We start from the raw sequence: 12,292 nt of genomic DNA on the forward strand, positions 1-12,292 counted from the left end.
TTTAACAATGGTATTTTCTTCACATGCCAAGCATGATAACTGCCCAAATATATCTGAGGAAGGCACTTTGGAATAATGAAACCAATTCTGGATTCTGTAGGAATCCTTTTACTCCAGAAACCAACCAACTGTAAACTTCCATCAATTCTGTAAATGACAATGTTAAAGTTAAGATTAGAGTAGATTCCCTACAGTGTGGAAACAGGCCCTTCGGCCCAACCAGTCCACACTGACCCTCCGAAGAGTAACCCACCCCTCTCTGACTAATGCACCTATCACTACGGGCAATTTAGCATGACCAATTCACCTGACCTGCACATCTTTGGACTGTGAGAGAAAACCGAAGCACCCGAAGGAAACCCATGCAGACACGGGAAGAATGTGCAAACTCCACACAGACAGTCACCCTAGGCTGGAATTGAATCTGGTTCTGTGAGGCAGCAGTGCTAACCACTGAGCTACCGTGCCGCCCAGGTTTAGCTATTGTCAAAGTTGTTCAGTTGCTTTTTTCAATAATTTTGGTGACACAATTTTGCTTTCATGCATAATAATGATCAGGCAAAAGGCAGGCGCCAAATTATATACACAGTGTTGATAGAGATCAATCACAGTTTTAGTTTTAATCATGCCAGCATTAAATAGTCCATTGCAGTGCATGTGAACAAGGTTTGAAAGCAATAGTTATGATTATAGTTTCTTTTTGACATTATTCTGGCAAACCGCTCTAAAAGGAATCTTTAAAGTGAGCAGACTGATAATGCTGATCTATAATTAAGTCATCAGCTTCTAGGGCAGGCCTGTTCCCTAGCATCTGACTCTATACCTCTCCCTGACAACCTTCTTTGAATCACAGAATGCCTACAATATGGAAGGAAACCGGCACACCTGGCAAAACACATGCAGACACAGGAGAATGTGCAAACTCTACACAGACAGTCGCCCTAGGTGGAATCAAACCTGGGTTCCTGCTACCCACTGAGCCACCGTGCCACCTTATACTGACTCTTATGCTGACTCCCAGGACTGAGGATACCTTTCTTCCACTGCAATGCTGAGGTGACCAAACAGTCCAATGCTGGACCTGCACATGCCACTACAGGTGAGTATTTGAAGAGTCATGGGTCGGTGGGTGGTTTTTGCACGGTATTTTTGCTGTTTGTGCTTGCCATGCACCTGGCCTGTGAAAGAAGCTCGAAATGACTGAAACCTTCACAGATGCTCTTTCACCAGTTTGGGTGGACTTTTGCAAAAGACAACGATGAATCGGTAGGGATGTTGAACTCTTCAGAGAGGCTTGAGTATGTACTTGATGCCTTTTTTCTGCCATTCCGCTAACCACATATCGTGACAAAGCTTGGAGTAGAGAGTTTGTTTTGAGTCAGGCATGCAAATGATGTGACCTGATCAATATAATTGATTGTACAAGATTATCAATGCCTTGATCGGATGTTGTCTTAAAAGAGGACATTAATATTGAAACATAGATCTTGCCTTAATAGCTGCAGGATTTTGCAGATGGATCATTAATGATATTTCTCCAAGAGAGGTCTGCTATCCAATGTCCATAGAGTCATACAGCACGGAAACAGACCCTTCAGTCCAACCAGTCCATGCTGAACGCAATCCCAGACTAAACAAATCTCACCTGTCTGCTCCTGGCCAATATCCTTTTAAAGCTTTCCTATTTATGTACTTATCCAAACTTCTTTTCAATTATGTATTTGTACTCGCGTCCAACACTTCCTCAGGAAGTTCATTCCACACGCGAACAACCGGCTTTGTAAAAAAATTGCCTCTCATGTTTTTTTTAAATCTCTCTCCTCTTACCTTAAAAGTGTGCCCCTTAGTCTTGGAATCCCTCATCCTGGGGAAAAGACAACTACCATTAATGCTAGCTATACTCCTAATTATTTTATAAACTTCTGTAAGGTTGCCTCTCAACCTCCCAAACTCCAGTGAAAAATGTTCCAGCCTGTACAGCTTTCATTATAATTTAAACCTTCCATACGTTGCAATATCCTGGTAAATCTCTTCTGAACCTTCTCCAGCTTAATAATATCCTTCCTTTAACTGGGCGACCAGAACTGGACACAGCCTTACCAGTGTCCTCTACAACTGCAACATGACATCCCAACTCCTATATTCAAAGGACTGTGCAATGAAGGCAAGCATACCTTTTTAACCACCCTGTCTATATATGATGTAAACTTCAAATAATTACTACCTGAACTCCTAGGTCCCTCTGTTCTACAATACTACCGAAAGCCTGACCATGTCTTAGACAATTCCAGAAGAGTCGCTAATATTCCAGTCATGCAGACCATAAGTTTGGTGTTGAGTTTGAGGTCTTTTCTTCTGATGATCACAGGCTATCCTGATACACTGGAGATGATGTTGAATTTCATTTTCACTGACTGTCCTCAGTGAGAGGAATCCTGCAAGGTATCAAAATTGATCCACATCATGTATTGGTTTGTCTAGATACTCAAGGGGGAACATTGTTGCCAGGCTGATGATCGCCTAATCTCACCTACAATCTTTATTACCCTCGTACAAAAACAACAGTAGCAGTGGTAACAGTGCCACAGGAAATCAACGTCAATTGACATAATGGCTCCGTGATGAAAGATCTGACCACTCAGAATCTTACAATTTATCCAACCTTCCATCACTCAAATAATCTGGTGATTACAGATATGTATACATAATTAAATCCACAGGCAACCACAAACACCCAATTTAAAACATTGCTAGCCATAATTTAACCACAGAAAATATTATTGTATAGATGTATTTAATAACCTCTTGGCAACCTTGATGCACTTTATTGCATCTCGGGATGCATTTCCACTTAAATGCCCCCAACTTGATAAATTAAGGAGTCAAATAGTTTATCAAAAAATATTGATTTGATTTGATTATTTTCTCCTTCCTTTTACTGGTAGGATTTTCTTACTTCTTGCAACAAGTTCATCATTTTCATAGTTCAAAATCACACAACACCAGGTTATAGTCCAACAGGTTTTCGGAGTGACGCTCCTTCATCAGGTGATTGTGACACAATCTCTTTTTCATCTGGGTTGGGTTGATGGTCAAGAGAATGCTAAAGCAGACATTTGGTCTTCCTGATACATTCTTATAGTACAGGTCAATTCATTTTTGTCTGCTGATTTAACAAAAATTAACTGTGTCTGCTGATAGTGGCAGGACAGAAATACAGTTCAAACTAAACTCCAGACTTTCTCAAGTAGGTGTCTGGTTAATTTATGAAGCTCATTTAAGAGTGTTGGAGTTTATTTCTCATTCCAAAACAGCTCTGGGGTCAAATGAGCTTGTGCATATTTGAAACCTAGCTGTTAATTAAAGGTGGTTGTCATGACTAAAGACAGTTGATTAACATCATTTCACAGGTTGGAGTAGTCTGTATATCAGGCCTGTTGTAAGCCATGCATATAGTCTATCCGGCTGGTGAGAAAAACACTCTGGCATCTTAATCTCTGGCAACCTTTCCTTTCTGCTGACTCTGATATATTTTCTAATCAACTTGTTCATTATTATGTACCTCTAGAGCAGGTGGAAATTGAAGCTGGGCCTCTTAGCTGAGAGGTAGGGACACTACCACTGCACCACAGAACCCCTTCAAAGCTGGTTATTCTCCCTCACTAGTGGAGAACTCACATGGAGCCGAGTTGTCTCCATGGAGACAGGGAACAGGAGTCAGGATTGTTTTTTATACTTGCTGATCAACTGTTCAGACATGCTTTGACCCACCTCTGGAGCAGATGGGACTTGAATCAGGTCTTGTGTCCACACAGACCTATTGTATATATTTTCAAATCAACATATTCAGATAGTTATTATACACCTCTGCAGCAACTGGGATTTGAACCATACCTCCTGGACATTTCCATTGAACCCCAAGAACCTTGGGCCCCTGTTGATTCTATTTTTTATTATTGACTTCATCTGTTTCAATTTGAGAAGCCTGACAATCTGGAAAGGTTCATTCTTAGTGCTTGTCCTCCATTGATGGATGAATCCAAATGTACTGAGTAGAGTCTGTTCTGGTATAGCATGATAGTTCTGTTCCTGTGCAATCCTATGTTTTAAGAAAATTGCGCAATAGCAGCGCCAATTAAACTAATGGCAAATCACGATATAGCCAATACAGGGAAGTAAAGTTCACATTCTATAAATAATGGTCTAAATTCTTCAATTGCATTAAAGACAATTTGAGTTGAAGAATCACGCAGAACTGACTGTACTGTACAGTGAAATAAACTAATCATACAGCACATTATAAAAAAAGTGTAAAATTGGCAACTCAATGTTTGTAAATTAGGTTGAAGGGTGCTCAGTGCTTTTGTGTGGATCAATTTTAACTGCGTAGTTTAGTGCTTTTCATAAATTAACCCACTTTCTTTAATCAACCTGTTCAGAGATGCTATTGAACACCTCTGGAGCAGCTGGGACTTGAATCCATGCCTCTAGGTCCAAGGGTAAGGACACAGCACTGCACCAGTACAGGACCCCACGTTGTAGCTTCGTATGTATGGTGTGGGAGGAATTCCATGTGTTCTGGTTTAATTAATTCATTCATTCATTCATTAACCTCTTTATGTGGCTTGTAGGGATCATTGGGGGAAGCACTATGACAAAGATTTCGACACATAGCTTGAGCGAAATTTAAACAGATGATATCTTACAGGGGCTGAACAAAATGGGCTTTGGTGAGGATTGTTGCAGAATCACATGAAGAATTTCGTTGAGGCATTTCCTGAAGTCAGGACCAACTTGCTGCATCTTTTATGCATCAGCCAGGTGTCAAAGGGAGTCAATGTCACTTTGATAGGTGAAAGCATAGTGTTAGGGCATTGAAGGGGGAAGTACATGAAACATAGCCTTGCGACTGCAGCTACACTTAATTTGCAATCATTTCATCGTCTCTTTGCAATACAAGAAGAGTGAACATGCTTAGGGTTCAAATACTGGTCATTGGCAATTTGCACCACTTCACTCGTGCTTGCAAATTGTACATTGTAATCTCAGGAATGCAAATGTTACTGGGACTGACTTAAAAAGAGGTGGGTTGTTTTTAATGATGACCAAAAATGACCCATCAATTGTGAAACTTCCAAGGGTGCTGTGGGAGGGGGGGTTAATGCGTCATTATATATCATGTAGGTATTATGATGGACTCTACTGAATTCAATGAAAGGTTGCATGACTGCTGTATGTTTGGGTTGGAAAAGGGATCAGAGCACAATAGGCATTCCCTTTTTGAGTTAATGTGCTGGCCACTCAGCCAATGCTGCACTCTCTTCAAGTGGGTGCACATTCAATGACCAGGGGTGTGGTGGAGCGGACTATAAGGCCGCTGAATATGTGGTTAAATATACATATACATTGTAGGGATGAACATTCATTTCATTTATGTGTGCTTTCAATGCTGTAAATAAAAGCTTATGTTTGGAGTTGTCCAATTGCTTGCCTGATTATGCCATTCCTGCACTAGACAATGACAAACATTGTGGACAGATTCAAAATGACTTACAGAGAGTGTTTAGATGGAATGTAGCTAAAGACAGTAAACTGTGTGGTCTGGTGGGTAAACTGCAACTAGGATGAGAGAATGTTGGTGCATATATGGGGAAATGTCAGCTATGCCTGTGATGTGCCATCAACAGTATAGCTTTGTGCTGGCGATGTGCCATGACTTTGTCAGTGATACGGTAGCACATTGGGATTCCTTAAAAACAGGATATTCTTAGTATATATTGTGTAGTATGAGATTTTATTTAACAGCAATTGCTTCAGCAGTTGACTTACCAAAATTTGAACACGTGAAAATGAAAGAGAAGAATTATGAGAAACACAGAGGTCACAATGTGCATTGTACCAGCATCAACCATTTATCTGGTGCCAATTAGTGTGATGTTTCCATAAATAAGAAGCTTTTGTTCTAAGGAAGAACTGTGGTCTAACCCTCAGATGAATGTGCCTCGGACAATGGTCATTTGACGTCATAAATATCTGTCTCAGGGCCATTGGCCAAGAAGAGTTATATAAGTGAATGACATAGCATTGTTGGCAAATCCTCAAAAGCAATGCATATGAACAGGGACAGGAGGGCAGGAAGGTGCAGAAAGATCCAGGGAAAGAAGCCACACCATCTCCTTGTGGGAAAATCACGAGTTCACCATATCAGACCAAGGGATAGACTGTTGGTATCGAGACCACCAGAGACTACGACAAAAGGATGTAGGACATTGGGACATTGGAGTATGCTGCCTCTACTCCCCTTTCTACAAAAAAAAGCTCTGGGATTGATAAAGTATTCTCATCTCTCATGAGTGATATAGTTCCTTTCTTTGCCTAATTAACGAATGTGCTATATCTAAACTGCTGCTTCTCAACAAAATATCAGAAAATTGCAATAAATCACTGAATTCCAATATTAGGTAAGTGTGATCATGAACTCCCAAAATTAATTAATGGGTATCGCCAAACTGCCAACATTTGTCTGGTTGCCCCGTGGCCTTTTCAAGATGGTATGGGCACCATGGATGTGATCTTTTGGAAGCTATCTGGTGAATAGTGAATTGTTCCAGGAATGGTGTCAGGTAAGGTGGTGCTAGAAGCAGATGACAGGAATACCATAGGGCCAGAGTGGGTAGTTAATGAGGCCAGTTTAGTTAGATCGGGCAAGAAACCTTGCTAGACCTTGCAGCGAAAAACTGTCAAAGACCTGCCACATTGACACCTAGCGAAGAAAAATGTAGGATTCAGCACAATGTTTCTAATTTAGCCACTGAGTTTAGATTCTGTAGTCTCTCTCTCTCTCTCCCAGGTCTACAAACAACAAGTTCCCTTCTTCTTTTACACTCTAATGATCATAAAGAGATCAGGTACAACGAAAAGCTGTGTGTACGACTTGTTTAATTCACCTGATTATTAGAGATCTTTGGTGTATTTCATCACAATTAAGGTGTCAGATGTGAAACATGAAATTCTTCCACTTTGAGATTACACATGACTGTTTTTAAGGAAGTGAACTGGTCTGGATGCACTTAGTTTTAAAGACATAACATTTCTCGTACAGGAAATAAGAGGGGCATGGAATTATTCAAACAAGGGAAATATTCTGTCTCTCCCTCATACTATATTTAATCTGTAATAACTTTCCTAACTAGAAGTGATCAGTTCTACATACTTGAGTCTAACGCGAGTCCAGCTTATTTATGTCAATTGGCTACACCAATGAAAATACAGTCATGTCTCCTCTCAGTCTGCTCTGTAGAGAGGGTCAGTTTCTTTTTCTCTACTCCTGACCATTTGCAGCCAATTGCTATGTAATCTTTAGGTTTTCCCTCACATACTTAAAATTTGCTTCTTTTTTTTGTATGTAAACAGGGATCGTAAGGAAGCCACAGTCCTCCTGAAAATGAATGGGCAGAATTTAATGTGATTGTCAAATGGTAGAGTGGCGGAGAATGTTTACTTGGACCAAAGGATGGCAAGTGGGGCTTTGCCACCTTCCTGCCTCTGCACCAATTAAGTCTTGGCCTAGAAGAAACATAGGTAGTTGAGGCCCTTGAGTAATTATTAACCATATAAGGATAGCATCCACCCACTGGCAGGCAGGGAAGTCGCTACTTGGGAAACCGAAGCAGTGTAACCATAGTAGGAGGACTACGGAGGCTGTCCCTCATTGAAGCTCACTTTGTATTTGATTGAGAGACCCAACTTTAGGAAGTGAGATCCTACTCAGTGCCACCCCACACACTTACTGTGACATCCTCCTCTGCAGGTCTCACTCCATGATCCCAGCTTGGTATCAGACATGTAGGTTTGGCTCTTCAGTGACCCTGGGTGGTGCATTAGCAACTGTACTGGTACTGCTTCCCTCATGGTGCTGCCAGATCCAATTGGGCAATAGGCCTTGGTAAGTGGGGCTTCTTCTTGCAGGCCCTTGATCTCGAGCAAGTCCTGGTGCTCTGTAATAATTACAACAGGCCTTCCTGGAAAAGGACAAAAACATCATTAATTATATGAAATTTCACTTATTATGTCTCCATGCCAGCTCCACTGTTCCTCCCAACCACATTTTTCAATATACTGTAACTGGCTGAGCTCCTGTGACTCAGGTTTGTCAAGTGCTGTCTTCAGGCAAAATAGAAAGAGACTGCAAAGCAAAGGAAGATGTGGATGAAGGGGCTACAAGGAAGTGGTAGGAGGAAAGTGAAGGTTGGGGGAAGGAAAGGAAAGTGAAAAATCTGGTGAGGTCTGGAAATGGGGCAACGGAATGGACAGTACTATCTCAATGGGAGCCTTTTTTCTTCACTCTTTGGATATGGATATCAATACTGGACCAGCATTTATTGACATCCCTAATTTCTCTGGAGGAAGGTGGTGTGAGCTGTCTTCTTGACTTGTGATACAGGGACATGTACAGTGCTGCTATGAATAGACTTCCAAGATTTTGACCCAATGACAGTGAAGGAACACCAGTACAATGTAATGTCTGGTCTTACATTCCCTCAAATATTGCAAAGACCTCTGTCTTTTTTTTTCAAAATCAAATGCATTATAAAACCCTGACTGTTTCTACATCAATGCAACATATCTTTTGGCTACTGACTATGCTATGTCTCAAATAATTTCATCTGCATTTCTCAATTGAAAGGAACACCAGATTTCTTAAAGAATATTATGATGATGAAGTGTTTTTGAAGTGTCGTCACTGTTGTAGTGTTGAAAACACAGCGGTCAGTTTATACACAGCAAGTTCCCACAAACAGCTTTGAGATAATGATCAGATAATATAGTTCTGTAATGTTTGTTGAAGCGAGATTGGATCGCAGGAGGTCATGGTTTTAGGTGAAGGGGTGGAAGACTTAAACCAGACATAAGGAGGAACTACCTCTCTCATAGCGTTGTGAATCTGTGGAATTCACTACCCCAGAGTGCGGTAGATGCTGGAACTCAGTGAATTTAAGGAGGAGACAGATCTTGAATTAGAAACAGGTGGAAAGGTTATGGGGAACAGGCAGGAAAAGTGAATTTGAGGCTGAGCTGAGATCAGCAAAGATGGTGTTCAATGGCAGAGTAGGCTTGAGAAGCTGAGTTGCCTATTCCTGCTCTTCGTTTTTATGTTCTTATAATTATTAGCCAGGAGACCAGGGGCATCTCCCCTGCTCTTCTCCAATGCTATGGAATTTTATGTTTACCTGAAAGTGTGGTTGGGCACCTTGATTTAATGCCTTATCTGATAGAAGCACATCTAGTTGGATTCTCTTAGTAAAGCACTGAGATGTCAGTCTTAATTTTTATGATCGAATTCCGAAGTGGGACTAGAAACCATAACTTTCTGATTAAGAGGGATGAGCACTACAAACTGAAACACAGCAGACAGGTCATTGTTATTTGGTTAGTGGACATTCCTCTTCCCTTAATAACAATGAAGAACCACAGCGCATATATTTTTGAAAAAGAACTATGCTCCACTTTCCTGAGATTCATATTTAAATACATTCAATTTTAATAATGTCTTATTTATTCATGCTTTATATTATGGTCTCCTTTATATCTCCTTCGGTACTCTATCAAATCCTTCATGATTTTGAACATCTGTACTGAGTCTTCTCTTGGCCATGATATACAGGAATAAAACGTCATTCAGTGTCTTTAGCATATTCTACCCTATTCAATGAAATCCTGGCTGAATTACAACCTATATCCATATACACTTCACTGTCCTAAGAAAAACAATGCCAAACTGCCCAGAATCCCCAAGTAATGGAAGTCCTTCATTCATGTACCACTTAATTTAAATGATTAACAATAATTTAATGATTTTTTAAATTGCAATCTTGAATAATAATCTCTGTTGCAGAAATTTAAGCAATCATTAATGCAGAAATATGAATTGTAGTCTAATATTTATTCATTATTTCCCACAGGAACAAAAGGCTTAAAGGAGTTTTGAGGAAAGAATTTTCACCCAGAGGGTGGTGGTTATTTGGAACTCACTCCCTAAAAGAGTGCTGGAGGCAGGAATCCTCAAGACATTTAAGAAGTATTTAGTTAAACACTTGAAACACCACAACATACAAGGCTATAGGCCAAGTACTGGAAAATGGGATTAGAATAGATAGACATTTGATGACGAGCATAGGTGCAATGGACTAAAGGCTTTCTGTGCTGAAAAAAATTCCATAATTATGACTCTAATAAGTGAAGGCAAAAATGCAAATAAAGTATTGCGTGATGCAAACATCTATTAAAGTAAAGAAATTCCAAACTTCTGTTTACTGCAATTTCTTTAGCATACAAAAATGGTATGTGCCAAAATAGTTCCAAGTATAAATTAAGCAGGAAAAATATAGACCTAGAAATTTCTTGAGCTGAGGCATGACACTGCTTGACCAGCACACACACAATAAGGAGAGGCCCAAGAACTGACAGAAACTGGATCTCAGCAACAGACTTGCCTCAATCTGTTACCTCAGGCCTTTTGCAGGCTTCTCATCTGAGGAAAGGCATCAATGTTCAGCTGCCTGCATTCATCGAGAACAGCCCTCAGGTAAATTCCAGGAGAAAAGGATTGAAATCTGATTGGAACTACACAGGACTTTTTTTTAAACAACATTTTTGTAATATACATTGAATTATTGGTGTGGGAGCTGGTGAAGATTCCTGAGCAGCATCACTGAATAATTTATTAATTAATTTGGGGTTTCTTAAGCAAACGTTCACCCCAAATTTAAATACTTAAGGAGTCTAATCCTGTGTAAGGTGTCTATTGAGGATGACTGTAAGAAGTGACCCATAAATTTAGCAGTGGGGCTGATAGTTGTGCAAATTGGACATAGGCCATCCTCTGCTAAACTAGTTTGTTTTGTACCTCTGTTAGACCCATAAAAATGAAGGGCCACACATCATTTTCCACCCTTTGATTTTTTTAATCTGAGAATTAAGGAGAACTTCAAGTATTACCTGATCTGAGTTGTGGCAGCAATGAGAGCACTGAAGCGTCTCTGTGTTGCTGAACAAGGAAAAAGCCAAATTAAGTTGATTGATTACTAATAGTAAACCAAGATGCAAAAAAAAGGAAAGCCCTTTCTCCTTCACACGTGTGCCACCTGCTGGCAGTAATTGGCATATCAGACCCTTTGAGCAGCACCTTCTCACCTCAGGTAAAAACAATGACTGCAGATGGTGGAAACCAGATTCTGGATTAGTGGTGCTGCAAGAGCACAGCAGTTCAGGCAGCATCCAAGGAGCAGTAAAATCGATGTTTCAGGCAAAAGCCCTTCATCAGGAATACAGGCAGAGAGCCTTGGAGGGTGGAGAGATAAGTGAGAGGAGGGTGGAGGTGGGGAAAAAGTAGCATAGAGTACAATAGGAGTGGGGGATGGGATGAAGGTGTTAGGTCAGGGAGGAGGGTGGAGTGGATAAGTGGAAAAGAAGACAGGCAGGTAGGACAAGTCATGGGGACAGTGCTGAGCTGGAAGTTTGGAACTGGGGTGAGGTGGGGGAAGGGGAAATGAGGAAACTGTTGAGGTCCACATTGATGCCCTGGGGTTGAAGTGTTCCGAGGCGGAAGATGAGGCATTCTTCCTCCAGGTGTCTGGTGGTGAGGGAGCGGCAGTGAAGGAGGCCCAGGACCTCCATGTCCTTGGCAGAGTGGGAGGGGGAGTTGAAATGTTGGGCCACAGGGCAGTGTGGTTGATTGGCACGGGTGTTCCGGACATGTTCCCGAAAGCGCTCTGCTAGGAGGCGTCCAGTCTCCCCAATGTAGAGGAGACCACATCGGGGGCAACGGGATACAATAAATGATATTGGTGGATGTGCAGGTAAAACTTTGGTGGATGTGGAAGGCTCCTTTAGGCCCTTGGATGGAGGTGAGGGAGGAAGTGTGGGCGCAGGTTTTGCAATTCCTGTGGTGGCAGGGGAAGGTACCAAGATGGGAGGGTGGGTTATAGATAGGGCGTGGACCTGACCAGGTAGTCACGGAGGGAACAATCTTTGCGGAAGGCGGAAAGGGTTGGGGAGGGAAATATATCCCTGGTGGTGGGGTCTGTTTGGAGGTGGCGGAAATGTCAGCGGATGATTTGGTTTAGCCCCTGCTGGAATAGCAGGATGACTTTTGAGTGTCAAATCCAACTCTTAGAATGGCACGGCTACAAGTTGTTCCATACTGGAGAAAACTAACTGTTACCCTGTCTCTGGATTCACCAACCAATTAGGAAGGTGATGTGCCCATTCTGTCAAAGGAAGAATTTCTAAC

Source organism: Chiloscyllium punctatum, chromosome 6, assembly GCF_047496795.1.
Source record: "Chiloscyllium punctatum isolate Juve2018m chromosome 6, sChiPun1.3, whole genome shotgun sequence".
NCBI lineage: Eukaryota > Metazoa > Chordata > Chondrichthyes > Orectolobiformes > Hemiscylliidae > Chiloscyllium > Chiloscyllium punctatum.